We start from the raw sequence: 14,697 nt of genomic DNA, 5'->3' as shown, positions 1-14,697 counted from the left end.
TGATTTTCAAAAAATTAGTTCATCACAGAAATTTCACTAAAAGCAGAAGGATATTAAGGGAATCAAAAGTCATTGAACAGATGTAAATCAGTCACAGGAAATTTGGGGTAAAGACAAAGGTTTCAACAGCACTTAAAGCAATTAAAGATGTGGTTTCCTGAAGAAGAGGAAGGTAGGAAGAGAGATGTAGATATATGAAAACTGGAAGTCAAGATTCTGGTAGACCTGGATCCTAATACTGAATCATCATAAAGTCTCCATGGTTGATTGTTGTATGTGTAAACAAGTGGGCACATTTCAACATCTATGCCATGTGTGAGTCATACCTGCTGACTTACAAGAGTTTGTTGTGTGTATCAGAAACCAGCAGCAAAACCTATGAACATGTCCAGAAAGATTCTCGATAGGATTTCTTCCTGCCCATCAGCTTCCCCAGTCCCCTCTTCATGTCTTTGTTTCTCAAACTATAGATGAAAGGGTTGAGCATGGAGGACAGGACCATGTTGACTATTGTAGCTACTCGGTCCCGAGCAGTGTAGCTGGACAAGGGCTGTAAATAGACATAAAAGATGCTTCCATAAAACAGAATCACCACAGTAAAGTGGGAGCCACAGGTCAAGGCTTTGCATTTCCCTGCATCTGAGAGGACCCTGAGAATTGCTACAAGGATTCGCACATATGAGAAAACAATGCATAGGAAGGGGGTCACCAAAACACCAGTCCTTCTGTCTTTATTGTGAGATCATTGACAAATATGGAGGAGCAGGACAATTTCGTGGACAACACTGGAGTCACAGAAGTTGAGCTGATTCAACAAAAGTATGTGTAGGAGTGAGTGGAGGTGAGGCAATGAGCAGGAGATGGCCACCAGCAGGACACAGCAGTGGTGGCTAATGATGGTGACATAGTGGAAGGGGTCACAGATGGCCACATAATGGTCAAAGGCCATGACTGCCAGAAGGCAGCTACCAACCAAGCCAGACTTCAGCAATACGTGAACCGTGAACTCCCTGATGTTCAAGCTGGTTTTAGAAAAGGCAGAAGAATCAGAGATCAAATTGCCAACATCCGCTAGATCATCGAAAAAGCAAGAGAGTTACAGAAAAACATCTATTTCTGCTTTATTGACTATGCCAAAGCCTTTGACTGTGTGGATCACAAGAAACTGTGGAAAATTCCGAAAGAGATGGGAATACCAGACCACCTGACCTGCCTCTTGAGGAATCTGTATGCAGGTCAGGAAGCAACAGTTAGAACCGGACATGGAACAACAGACTGGTTCCAAATAGGAAAAGGAGTACGTCAAGGCTGTATATTGTCACCCTGCTTATTTAACTTCTATGCAGAGTACATCATGAGAAACCCTGGACTGGAAGAAACACAAGCTGGAATCACGATTGCCGGGAGAAATATCAATAACCTCAGATATGCAGATGACATCACCCTTATGGCAGAAAGTGGAGAGGAGCTAAAAAGCCTCTTGATGAAAGTGAAAGAGGAGAGTGAAAAAGTTGGCTTAAAGCTCAACATTCAGAAAACGAAGATCATGGCATCTGGTCCCATCACTTCATGGCAAATAGATGGGGAAACAGTGGAAACAGTGTCAGACTTTATTTTTTTGTGCTCCAAAATCACTGCAGATGGTGACTGCAGCCATGAAATTACAAGACGCTTACTCCTTGGAAGAAAAGTTGTGACCAACCTAGATAGCATATTCAAAAGCAGAGACATTACTTTGCTGACTAAGGTCCGACTAGTCAAGGCTATGGTTTTTCCAGTAGTCATGTATGGATGTGAGAGTTGGACTGTGAAGAAGGCTGAGCGCCGAAGAATTAATGTGTTTGAACTGTGGTGTTGGAGAAGACTCTTGAAAGTCCCTTGGACTGCAAGGAGATCCATCCAGTCCATTCTGAAGGAGATCAGCCCTGGGATTTCTTTGGAAGGAATGATGCTAAAGCTGAAGCTCCAGTACTTTGGACACCTCATGCGAAGAACTGACTCATTGGAAAAGACTCTGATGGTGGGAGGGATTGTGGGCAGGAGGAGAAGGGGACGACAGAGGATGAGATGGCTGGATGGCATCACGGACTCAATGGATGTGAGTCTGAGTGAACTCTGGGAGATGGTGATGGACAAGGAGGCCTGGCGTGCTGTGATTCATGAGTTCACAAAGATCTGATACGACTGAGCGACTGAACTGAACTGAATGTCACCAAAGGCATATATAAAATACATCTGGGTCAGGCATCCAGCATAGGAGATGATTTTCTTCTCTGATTGGAAGTCAACTACCATCTTGGGGACAATGCTTGTTGTGAAGCAAATGTCAGTGAAAGACAGGACACTCAAGAAAAAATACATGGGGATATGAAGTTGGGGGTCAGAGCTGATGGCCAGGATGGTGAGCAGGTTCCCTGTTACAGTGACCAGGTATATGGTGAGAATGAAGACTGGCTTCTGGTCCTAAGGCTAGGAAGAGAGTCCCAGGAATATGAACTCAGAGACACTGCTGGTTTGGTTGAGTCTTTCCATGATCATGGAACCAACTAAAACAGAAAAGATTCCTACAATGTAACACACATCTCCATGACTGAAAGCATCAACAAGCCAACAAGCCTGTGCTGCTTCTTACCTTCACTTTCTACCTATAGGGTTGTGACTAGCTGCCACATAGGCAACCTGTCACTTTTGTGGTCCTTGAACTTGCCCTTCCTTCTCAACTCTAAGACTTCTCATGCTTCTTGTGCTGATAGCAAGAACTTTTGAGGAAGAGCATAGTTGAACCTTCATTAGTTTACTTTTTTTAAAATATAAATTTATTTATTTTAATTGGAGGTTAATTACTTTACAATATTGTATTGCTTTTGCCATACATCAACATGAATCCACCCTAGGTATACACGTATTCCCCATCCTGAACCCCCTCCCTCCTTAAATCTAGAAACGACTGATTACTGAGAACGTATTCTGCAAAAATATTCTGGGAGTGGGAAACAATTGTGAACATGACATAGTCAGACCTGTTTGTGGGCCTGGCATTCTAATGGAAGATCTATCTGTCTGCATATCCATTTATCTTTCTATCTATCTATGGATCTATCTATTTGTCATCAGCTAGTTCTGCATTTTATAAAGAGAAATAAAGCCACATAAGGGTATAGAGATAGACAGAAATAAGGTGGGGAATTTATTATTTCAGATAAGGTGGTTTGATTTTTCTCTATATATAAAATCAAATTTTCAGTAGTGGTACATTAAAATTTATCTTTGAATTTCCTTTCCAAAAAGGGGGCTTGATAAAAATAATCAACAGGGAAATCAAAGGAATAATAGACCTAAACCAACAAAGTTTTACTGTTGGGCTTGTTTTACCCTCAGAGGCACTTATTTAGAAGCTAATACTTCCTAGTGATCATCAAATTATACACTAGTCCATACAAATCTTTATTCTTATATTGACTTTGTTACTTAATTTTTCCTCAAGCTCCTTAAACTTAATCATGTTCCCACATCTTGGGCCTCCAACTGTTAAGCAAGCACGTCCTATAATGCCATCAACCACTTGTTTCTTGATCTGTGTTTATAGCTTGAAAGGGCTTCCCTAGTGGCTCAGAGTGTAAAGAATATGTCTGCAATGCTGGAGATGAAGGAGGTTTGGATTTGATCCCTGGGTTGGGGAGATCCCCCTGTGGAAAAAAATGGCAACCCATTCCAGTATTCTTGCCTGGGAAATGCTACAGACAGAGGAGCCTGGTGGGCCATAGTCGAGGGGACTGCAAAGATTCAGACACAACTGAAGCAACAGAACACACATGCAGGCATCTCCTTGAAAAACATACCCTATTGCTTTACGTGTGGGCTTTTATTCCATTTACTTCAATAATGCTGTGGCATGTACCTCATTCTGTTTTTCTCTCTTTACACAATTTTTTTTTTTTTGGAGAACTATCTATGTTCTGGTTCTTTAATTAAGACTTTTTCCATTGCAGGTATGCAGCACACTTGATTTAACATGTTTCTCTAGATGTCCTCTAGGTTTATGCTACCGTGAACAATATTGATTCAAACACCCTCATGTTCACGAAGTGTTTCAAATTTTTCCTCCAGAAAGTGAGAAAGGGCTCATTGGATAGGTATTTTTTTTAATAGCAGTTCCAAGAATCATCCATCCATCCATTTCATTCATGCAACAATAAAGTGCTTACTTTCGAGCTGGCTATTATCAGGCAAGTTATTAAATATCTTGAAACTTCAGTTTTCTCATCTGTAAATAGAGCATACTAATATTTACCCTGTGGATCTCCCAGGTGGTGATAGTGGTAAAGAATCTGCCCACCAATCCAGGAAGTGCAGGAAATGTGGTTTTGATCCCTGTGTCAGGAAGATTCTCTGGAGAAGGAAATGGCAACCCACTCAAGTATTTTTGCCAGGAGAATCCCTTGAACAGAGGAGCCTGGCTGGCTACAGTCCATGGGGTTGCAAAGAGTTGGATACAACTGAACATCTGAGCACACAGAACAGTAGTTACTCTATACGATTTTTATGAGGTTTTCACAATAGCATGTGCTTAAAGCACTTAGAATGGTGCCAGGGACACAGTAAACATTTGATGCCACTGTCTTCTCCCCAGTATCTTCATTGCCAGTGACTTTTTCCTCAACCAAGCATTTGTTCATGTTCTCAAAATCAATGAATCTGATAATTAAAACAACTCTAGCTCTCATACTCTAATGCTCTAATCATCAAATAAACTTGATTTTAAGTTTACAACACCTTTTTAGATGGTACTTTTGTCCATGCTTTGAATAATATGAGAGTGAACTGTAATTAAGCACTTCCTTCATATAGGATGTACTTTAATTCTCATGACAACCTTGTCAGGCTAAACTATCATTCTTCTCATTTTGTTTCCAATGAGGAAACAGATATAGAGGCAAATAGGCCATACATCAAGTATATAGGAGACACAGGAATCAAACTCTAAATTAACTCTAAGTCTCAAAACTTAACCACTATGCCATTTTTAAAATATTTTCATAAAACTAAACTGATAAGGGCCTACATGGGAGCTCATTGTTAACATGGTTCATTATGTTGACCTTGCAAACAAAGAATAAAATCACAGTGACCCTTGAGACTGACCAAATTGCCCAAAGGACATTCTGTTTTCCCACTGGAGGCTCCCTTCTTAAGGCTATGAGACCACTAGATTCCAAACCTCTGGCTAAGTGACTGCAGGACTCAGCTAGCTACAGGCTAAAAATTAACCATCCCTTCAGAGAATTTTTCATTGGCAGGGTATAAGAAAGACCCCATCAGAAAGGGAGGACGCTGGTTCTCCTCAAGGGCCAGTCACCCTCTCATTTCCCTCTAATCAATTTCCATTTGCTTGTCTGACTACCTGGCTCACTTTCTGTTTCTCCACACTCACCAAGTATATATCTGAAACAATCATGCTGAAGATTTATTTTTCCTGGTTTAGTTATTTTCTATTTTGACATATACACATTTTTTTTTCTTTAAATGTGTTTCGTCCCACATTAAGAACATACCTTTGCTGTTGCAATGAGAAATCTATGTTTTCTGTGTTGGACAGATTGTAGAATTTGATAATTCTAATAGGCAAGATTCATTGGCAACAATAAGGGAGAATTTGGTCTTTGATGACTGGAACATTAAATGTGTATGTGACTGAGAGTTTAGTAGAAAGTGCACTGAGCTTGGGAGCAGGACGTGGGGGCTTGTGCTGACTTTCATTACTTGATCACTGAGCAATCTTAGGTATTCTAAAAAGATAATAAAATAGCATGTATAAGTGTGGTTTATAAAACATACATCCTCAAAAAACATTGTTCATGAAGGGAATGCCTGGGGATTGTGAGATGAAGAAGATTCAAAATGGTGAAGTAAGATTGAGTCTCCTGTGCTCATCTACACTGCGTACTTTAAAAAAATGGAATGAAATTTTGAAAATGAGTGGCAGATTCAGGTTTATGTATGGCAAAAGCAATCCAGTATTGTAAAGTAATTAACCTCCAATTAAAATAAATAAATAAAAAACCAATACAATATTGTAAAGTAATTAGCCTCCAATTAAAATAAATAAATTTATATTTTAAAAAAAGAAAAAACAATTCTAAAAAAAAAAGAAAATGAGAATTTGAGGAAATCATTCTAAAAGCCTGGGATGTGTCTGTGAGCAGAAACTTTTTTCTTTTCTACTGAGTTCCCCCTATCCACTCACTGGGGACCTGATTCCTCAAGAACCATGGGATAACAACATACCCTGGCCCAGCAGTCAAATAGGGTGGTCATTACATACAAAGTTAGTCTTACATGTTAGGCTGAACTGTGTTTTATACAGTGTCCATGTGATTGTTTGGAATGGAATTAAATTCAAAACTGAATATTGAGGCTGAAATAAGTACCTGATTGAGGTGACTGTTTAGGTGGGTAGTCAGTCTATACTGATCACTTTTCATATCCAGATATCTTCTCCTCTTGCCCAGTTTTTTTTTAATCTGTTCTTCCTATACCAAATTGGTTAAGTTCACATATCAGAAAGATGATCTTTTTGACCTTTAGCCAGTTATATGCAACAAGAGCTGAGAGGAAGGACAAAGAGCAGGTTGCTCTATGTTCTAAATGGGTCAAGCATTTTCTTGATACTGCCTCACATCCTTGTTTCTTTCTCAACCTCTGTCTCAGTACTTTTTAAAATATAAATTTATTTATTTTAATTGGAGGTTAATTACTTTACAATATTGTATTGGTTTTGCCGTACATCAACATGAATCCGCCACAGGCATACACGTGTTCCCCATCCTGAACCCCCCTCCCTCCTCCCTCCCCGTACCATCCCTCTGGGAGAATGGCATTGAAACATGTATAATATCATATATGAAATGAATCGCCAGTCCAGGTTTGATGTATGATACTGGATGTCTCAGTACTTTTCAATTTTTCTCTGTTTCTCATCATAGAAGGTAGAACTGCCCACACTCACTGTGGCAGGAACTCTCTTGGTTGGCAAAACCTGTCTGCTAGCTTTTCAGGGGTTTGAGCTCAGCTCCCCTGACCTTCTCTGGGTCCTTGCTAATGAAGGAGCTATGATGTGGTTATTACAACCTGCCCCCCTATGAGTTTGCTCTGTGACTTCTCTAGGTACAGAAATCACGGTGTGGCAGCAAAATTGAGTGCAACTGCCCTCAAGGGGGCAGAGGACTCCTGAGGAGCCCTTCTGAAGACAGAGGCTATTTTCAGAACCTTTTAAGCTTAGCATGAAATCTCCAGGACATGCTTTAAGTAAAGTGTTAGTCACTCTACCATCTGATTCTTTACTCTCTGAGCCACCAGAGAAGCACATAGTTTCCTCAACTGTGCGTAATCAGAGGTCATATAATATTGTGTATGTGTGTGTTTGGTGAATAGGAAATGGGTTATCTAGGAAGGAGAATTTGAGATGGAGATTAGAATGCAGAATGTTTATTTGGGAGTGCTTTTGGGTGGGGCTTTCCAGGTGACACAATAGGAAAGAATCCAACTGCCAGTGCAGGAGATGTGAGTTCAGTTCCTGGGTTGGGAAGATCCCTTGGAGGAGGAAATGGCAACCCACTTCAGTATTCTTGCCTGAAAAAATCTAATAGACAGAGGAGCTGGTGGGTTACTGACTATGGAATTGCAAATCATTGAACACAACTGAGCGACTGGGCATGCACACTCTTGCTTTAGCTTTTTTATCTTTTCTTGTGGCCACACCACATGGCATGCAGAATCCTAGTTCCCTGACCAGCGATGGAACTGGCATCCCTGCAATGGAAGCAAAACGTCATCCAGTGGACCACCAGGGAAGTCTCCTGGGGGTGCTTTTGGGATCAATATCTGTGGTTGAGTAGAGGGAGAAGTTGGGTTGTGATGAAGTCCCACTGAAGAGCCCAGCTGACCCCACTGGGAACTGTGGAGCTTTGATGTTAAGAAGTATGGTTTATACCCCCATGCTGCTGACTGGATGTAGGCTGTAGTGGAAGGTAGCATTTTCTTTGGTGAAGACGTTTCTTTTAGCCAAGATCATCTCTAGAGAAAGCTTAAAGTTGAGGACTCTCTTACAAAGCAACCTTTGATGAGCTACAGCACAGTCAGTGTTCATTTTTGACTTGCCCTTACACGGCAAGCTGACCCACTTGTAAATGATATTCAGGCTTTCTTCTCCTGTGTCAACTGGTTATAAATACTCTCTGCAGCCATTGCTTTCTGATTCCTCTCTTAGATCATAGGCCCGAAAAATGACACTGATGGGAAGTGTTCCCCTTATTTTCACAGTGTTTTATCTCTCACCTTCAGGATTGTATGTGTCTTGCTAAAGCTCCAAAGTGTTAGCAAATTCCTGGTTTTCTGGCCCATTACCATGGTGTCAGTGATACAGTGGGACAATGCTATCTTCTGCATAATATCCAGATTGTCTACATATTTTCAAAGTATATAGGATATATAATATATGTGTTGCTGTTGTTCAGTCACTAAGTCATGTCTGACTCTTCGCAATCCCATGGAGTGCAGCATTTCAGGTTTCCCTGTTCTTCACCATCTCCTGGAATTTGCTCTAACTCATGTCCATTGAGTCGATGATGCCATCCAACCATCTAATTTTCTATTGCCCCCTTCTCTTCTTGCCCTCAGTCTTACTCAGCATAGGGTCTTTTCCAAAGAATCAGATCTTCACATCAAGTAGCCAAAGTATTGGAGTTCAGCTTCAACACCACTCCTTCCAATGAATATCCAGAGTCAGTCCCTTAGGATTGACTGGTTTGATCTCCTTGAAGTCCAAGGGACTCCCAAGAGTTCTCCAACACCACAGCTCAAAGGCATCAATTCAAAGTCCCTCAGACTTGTTTATGGTCCAACTCTTACATCCATACATGACTACTGGAAAAACCATAGCTTTGACTATATGGATTTTTGTTGGCAAAGTGATGTCTCTGCTTTTTAATACACTCTCTAAGCTTGTCATAGCTGTTCTTCAAAGGAGCAAGCATCTGTTAATTTTGTGGCTGCAGTCATTGTCTGCACTGATTTTGGAGCCCAAGAAAATGAAATCTGACACTGTTTTCACATTTTCCGTATCTATTTGCTGTAAAGTGATGGGACCAGATGCCATGAACTTCATTTTTTGAATGTTGAGTTTTAAGCCAGCTTTTTCACTTTCCTCTTTCTCCTTCAACAGGGGGCTCTTTTTCTTCACTTTCTGCTGTTAAAGTGGTATCATCTGCATATCTGAGGTTATTGATATTTCTCCCAGCAATCTTGATTCCAACTTATGATTCATCCAGCCCAGCGTTTCGCTTGATGTACTCTGCATATAAATTAAATAAGCAGGGTGACAATATACAGCCCTTACTTACTCCTTTCCCAATTTTGAACCTGTCCATTGTTCCATGTCTAGTTCTAACTGTTGCTTCTTGTCCTGCATACAGCTTCCTCAGGAGGCAGGTAAAGTGGTCTGGTATTCCCATCTATTCCCATCTCTTGAAATATTTTCCACAGTTTTTCACAATCCACAGGTTCAAAGCATTAACATAGTCAGTGAAGCAGAAGTAGATGTTTCTTTGGAATTCCCTTGCTTTTCTTTTTCTTTTTAAATTTTTTTAAATTGGTTTTAATTCCCTTGCTTTTCCTATGATCCTGCATACGTTGGCAGTTTGATCTCTGATTCCTCTTCCTTTTCTAAATCTAGTTTGTACACCTGTAAGTCTCTTGCTGGCATGTGAAATGAGTGCAGTTGTACAGTTTTTTGAACATTCTTTGGCATTGCCTTTCTATGAAATAGAAATGAAAATGGATCTTTTCCAGTCCTGTGGCCACTGCTGAGTTTTCCAAATTTGCTGGCATAATGAGTGCAGCACTTTAACAACATCATCTTTTAGGATTTGAAATAGCTCAGCTGGAATTCCATCACCTCTGCTAGCTTTGTTCATAGGAATGCTTCCTAAGGCCCACTTGACTTCACAGTCCAGGATGTCCGGTTTTAGGTGAGTGAACACACCGTCATGGTTATCTGGGTCATTAAGAGGTTTTTTGTTCAGTTTTTCTGTATTCTGCCACCTTTTCTTATTCTCTTCTGCATCTGTTAGGCCCTTGCCATTTTTGTCTTCTGTTGTGCCTATCTTTGCATGAATTTTTCCTTCAGTAGCTCCAATTTCCTTAGAAAGAACTCTAGCCTTCCCCATTCTATTGTTTTCCTCTACTTTTTTTACATTGTTCACTTAAGGCTTTCTTACCTCCTTGCTGTTCTCTGGAATTCTGCACTCAGCTGAGTATATCTTTCCCTTTCTCCTTTGCCTTTTGCTTTTCTTCTTTCTAAGCTATTTTTTAAAATATGAATTCATTTATTTTAATAGGAGATTAATTATTTTATAATATTGTACTTGTTTTGCCATACATCAACATGAATCCGCCACAGGTATACACGTGTTCCCCAACCTGAACCCCCCTCCCTCCTCCCTCCGTGTATCATCCCTCTGGGTCATCTCAGTGCACCAGCCCCAAGCATCCAGTATCATGCATCGAACCTGGACTGGTGATTTGTTTCATATATGATATTATACATGTTTTAATGCCATTCTCCCAAATCATCTTACCCTCTCCCTCTCCCACAGAGTCCAAAAGACTGTTCTATACATCTGTGTCTCTTTTGCTGTCTTGCATACAGGGTTATTTTTAAGGCCTCCTCAGATGACTGCTTTGCATTCTTCCATTTCTTTTCCCTGGGGATAGTTTTGATCATCACCTCTTATACAATGTTATGAACCTCCATCCATAGTTCTTCAGGCACTCTGTGCACCAGATCTAGTCCCTTGAATTTATACATCACTTCCACTGTATAATCATAAGGGATTTGATTTAGGTCATACCTGGATGGCCTAGTGGTTTCCCTACTTTCTACAATTTGAACCTGAATTTTCCAATAAGGAGCGGATGATCTGAGTCACAGTCAGCTCCAGGCCTTGTTTTTACTGACTATATAAAGCTTCTCCACCTTTGGATGCGAAGAATATAATCAATTTGATTTCGGTATGGACCATCTGGTGGTGTTTACATATAGTCATCTCTTGTCTTGTTGGGAGAGTGTGTTTGCTATGATCAGTGCATTCTCTTGGCAAAACTCTGTTAGCCTTTGCCCTGCTTTGTTGTGTACTATATAGATGATAGCAAAGTTTCCCAAATTGACTGTACCAATTTATATTTCTACTAACAGCATAATTTTATATTGCTTCATATTTTCTTAAGCCCTTAATATTTATTCCCAGAACTTTAATTTTTGTTATCTGTTGGTGTGCGGAGGCCTCCCATTGTGATTTAATTTCAATTTCTCTGATTATTAACATAACACAACATATTTTCATATGACTACTGGTCATTTAGATTTTCTTCTCTTTGGGGAAATGTTCATTGAATTCTTTTTCAGAGAGCCTCATTTCCTTCAACCCCCTGCTTTGCCTGTTTTTCTTACTGATTTCTAGGGATCTTTATATTCTCTTAATCTGAGTGTTTTGTTGGTTTTATGAATTTCAAATATCTTTTACTCTTCTGTTACTTGCCTTTTTCTCCTATGATGTCTTTTGATATTAACATAGTCTAATTTACAATTTTCTTTTATGGTTAGTGCTTTCTGTTTTTTATTAAGGAAATTCTTTACTATCTTAAGGAAAAAGAGATATTCTTCTAGATTACTTCCTAAAACCTGTTAGTTTTTGTTTTTCTGATGTAAGTTTGTAATTCATCAGGAACTAATTTTTGCACATGATGTGTGGTAAGTTTCATTTTTCCATGTGAATTTTCAACTGAGTTAGCTGCATTCAAGAAAAGATGTCTCTCATTCATAAGTTAAATGTATAACAATGGGGGGCAGAGTGTGTATTTCTGGGCACTCTGTTTATGGCAGCTGTCTTGTTTGTCTAGTCTTTCACCAATATCCATATAGCCTTAATTACAATAGGTTTATAGTGGGCTATTATATCTAGTAGACTAGCGATTCTGAAAGTATTGTTTCTTAATCAGTATGTGGCATCACCTCAGGACTTGTTAGGAATGAAAATTCTTGGACCTTGCTCAGATTGACTCAAGGCACATAGCCTTGGCCATGGCCAGTATTAGAAAAAAGTGTAAAGATCGGAATTTTCTCTTCCAAACCCAAAGTGTTAATAGCAATAACCCTACGTTATGTAGATGTGGGGTTGCTTCATGCACTGACTGTTTCCTCTTTATCTAGCTTTTCTCCAAAATGAGAATCAGGGCATTCAATGGGAGGGTCTCACTGGTGATATGATTTCCTTTATATCACCTCTTTACTATAAACACATGATATTATTCCTGCTTAAACAAAACAAAACTCAATGATGGTCAGCAGAGCAAAAGATTTTATTACACTTTTTTTAGCGATTGTTTTATTTATACAAAAAAAGGTCCCTGTCTAACAAATTCTGATGTTACAAATATGCACAAAACATTTTGTGCAAGATATTTCTAGTTTGTTGTATAAGAACATATATATATGTGTGTGTGTCTCCAGCTGCATGGCAATGGAGCGGCTGTGAAGAGATACCCCCATGTCCAAGGTCAGAGAAACCCCAGTAAGATGGTAGCACTGGAATGGCTGTGAGGAGATACCCCACACCCAAGGGCAAAGGAGAAGCCCCAGCAAGATGGTAGGAAGGGTGAATTCTCATTTACACTCAAACCCCATTCCCACAAGAGATGCTCAGAGGGCTCAAACAAGCCTTGTGTGCACCAGGATCCAGGGACACCATAGAGAATGAGACAGAACTGTGTTTGAGCATCTCCTATGGAGGTATGGGTCAGCAGTGGACTGCTCTATGCCACAGGAACAGGGGCTCTGGGTACAGCAGACTTAGGTATGGCATGAGCCCTCTTGGAGGAGTTTGCTATTAACCCCACCACAGAGCTGCCGGAACTTTAACAGGACTGGGAAATAGACTCTTGGAGGGTACAAGGACCCAGGAGAAAGGAGCAGTGACCCCGCAAGAAATTGACCCAGACTTGCCTGTGAGCACCAAGGAGTCTCCAGTGGAGGTGTGGGTCAGTGATGGCCTGCTGCAGGGTTGGGGGTACTGAATATAGTAGTACATACTTGGGATATTTTGAAGACTGTCACCATTATCTTCATTACATCCTCCATAGTTTAGTGAGTGAAGTGAAGTCACTCAGTCATCTCTGACTGTTTGTGACCCTGTGAACTGTAGCCTACCAGGCTCCTCCATCCATGGGAATCTCCAGGCAGGAATACTGGAGTGAGTTGCCATTTCCTTCTCCAGGGGATCTTCCTGACCCAGGAATCGAACCTGGGTCTCCCGCATTGCCAGCAGATGCTTAAACCTCTGAGCCACCAGGGAAGCCATAGTTTGGCCCCAGATAAATAGCAGGGAGGGAATGCAGCTCCACCCATCAACAGAATATTGGATTAAAGAATTACTGAGCATGGCCCAACATGGTTTACAGAACTAAAGAGCTAGAGCAGCGAGCGGTGGCTGCACGACACTGGAGCAGCCAGCGGCCAAGAGGACATACCCCGCGTCCAAGGTCAGGAGTGGTGGCCACGAGGAGATAAGTCATGTCCAAGTTAAGGAGCAGTGGTTGTGCTTTGCTGGAGCAGCCATAAAGAGACCCAAAGTCCAAGGTAAGAGAAACCCCACTAAGATGGTACATGCTGAGAGAGGGCATTAAAGGCAGACAGACTGATACCACAGTCACAGAAAACTAAGCAATCTAATCACGTGGACCACAGCCTTGTATAACTCAATGAAACTAAGCCATGCCATGTAGGGCTACCCAAGACAGACAGGTCATGGTGGAGAGTTCTGACAAAATGTGGTCCACTGGAGAAGGGAATGGCAAACCACTTCAGTATTCTTGCCTTGAGAACTCCATGAACAATATGAACAGTATGAAGGAAGCAACAGTGAAATCAGATTGATTATATTCTTTGCAGCCAAAGATGGAGAAGCTCTATACAGTCAGCAAAAACAAGACCGGGAGCTGACTGTGGCTCAGATCATGAACTCCTTATTGCCAAATTCAGACTTAAGTTGAAGAAAGTAGGGAAAACCACTAGACTATTCAGGTATGACCTAAATCATACCCCTTATGATTATACAGTGGAAGTGAGAAATAGATTCAAGGGACTAGATCTGATAGAGTGCCTGACGAACTATGGATGGAGGTACCTGGCATTGTACCGAAGACAGGGATCAAGACCATCTGCAAGAAAAAGAAATGCAAAAAAGCAAAATGGCTGTCTAGGGAGGCCTTACAAATAGCTGTGAAAAGAAGAGAAGTGAAAAGCAAAGGAGAAAAGGAAAGATATAAGCATCTGAATGCAGAGTTCCAAAGAATAGCAAGAGAGATAAGAAAGCCTTCCTCAGTGATCAGTGCAAAGAAATAGAGGAAAACAACAGAATGGGAAAGACTAGAGATCTCTTCAAGAAAATTAGAGATACAAAGGGAACATTTCATGCAAAGATTGGTTCAATACAGGACAGAAATGGTATGGACCTAACAGAAGCAGAAGATATTAAGAAGAGGTGGCAGGGAACACAGAAGAACTGTACAAAAAAAATCTTCATGACCCAGATAATCATGATGGTGTGATCACTCACCTACAGCCAGACATCCTGGAATATGAAG

The 14,697-nt window shown here is 40.7% G+C and overlaps 1 pseudogene; it reads right to left on the bottom strand.

The window, feature by feature from the left end:
- Positions 1-376: 376 nt before the first annotated feature.
- On the bottom strand, positions 377-2,532 carry LOC138436233 (olfactory receptor 1L8-like; annotated as a pseudogene).
- Between the last annotated feature and the right edge of the window lie 12,165 nt (positions 2,533-14,697).

The sequence above is a fragment of the Ovis canadensis genome, chromosome 3, assembly GCF_042477335.2.
Source record: "Ovis canadensis isolate MfBH-ARS-UI-01 breed Bighorn chromosome 3, ARS-UI_OviCan_v2, whole genome shotgun sequence".
NCBI lineage: Eukaryota > Metazoa > Chordata > Mammalia > Artiodactyla > Bovidae > Ovis > Ovis canadensis.
The sequence above is the reverse complement of the archived record's forward strand: the minus strand, read 5'-3'. Positions and strand labels throughout refer to the sequence as shown.